This window comes from Apis dorsata, unplaced genomic scaffold, assembly GCF_000469605.1.
Source record: "Apis dorsata unplaced genomic scaffold, Apis dorsata 1.3 scaffold_506, whole genome shotgun sequence".
Lineage (NCBI taxonomy): Eukaryota > Metazoa > Arthropoda > Insecta > Hymenoptera > Apidae > Apis > Apis dorsata.
Window position 1 is genome coordinate 82616 of NW_006263734.1, and position 1162 is coordinate 83777.

The window sequence follows — 1162 nt, forward strand, 5'->3', positions numbered from 1 at the left end:
ATTAATTGCTTGGAATGACGCCATGACAAAAAGGCGGGAAAAAAATTCAATATGGCCGCCACAGTGAGTCAATCATTAAAGTAGAATTTAATATCTTGTATAATAAATTAATTATTATTAGAGTTATCGTTATTATTAGAATATATAAAAATTTCAATGTATATTTTTCTTCATATTTCGTTAAAAAATATTCGTGATCGCGCGCAATGCGATCGAGAGTCGGTGTTCGTTTCGTAATAGTATTTTTATAATTTTTTGAGAACATAATTAATAGTATTTAATAATAGTATTTCGCGAAATTAGAATCAGTGTTTTTTCGCCGTTTAGAAAAATATAACGGACGCGTTATATTAGTCTATTATTTTTATTTTTTTTTTTAAATATTCGTTTCCGGTACAGGTTAGAGTCAGTGTTATTCTCAAGAGAATAAGGCGATCATCCACCACGCGAAGAGGTAACTTAGAATATATCAAAATTTCAATGTATATTTTTCTTCATATTTAAAGTTTGATGAATTTCTAATTATAATTTTATAATTTTCTAATAATAAATGTTTCATATTCTATATTTATGAAAAATTACAATGAATATTTTATTTTTTCTTAAAGGTGATGTCGACGACTTCCTGTGATTCTTTTTTCGTTAAAAAATTTCGTGATCGCGCGCAATGCGATCGATAGAGTCAGTGTTTGTTTCGTAATAGTATTTTTATAATTTTTTAAGCACAATTGCTTATAATTAATAGTATTTAATATTAATATTTCGCGAAATTAGAGTCAGTGTTTGTTCGCCGTTTAGAAAAATATTACGGACGCGTTATTAGATTTTTATTTTTATTGTTTTTCTTTCTTAAATATTCGTTTTCGGTACAGGTTAGAATCAGTGTTATTTTCAAGAGAATAAGGCGATCATCCACCACGCGAAGAGGTAACTTTCTTTGTATATTTTTCCTCATCTTATATATCTTTCATCATCTAACTTTCATTTTCTTATTTCATTTTTTTGAAGTAATCATTATACATTATTATACGTAAATGTATCATGTTTTAAATCATGATGTTCCATTTTTTGTTACAGATTCTACTTTCTTCAACTCGAGAATTTCCCATGGATGAGCAATCCAGATTCTACGCATCAAATGGTGAGTCGCATGCTTTTTGTT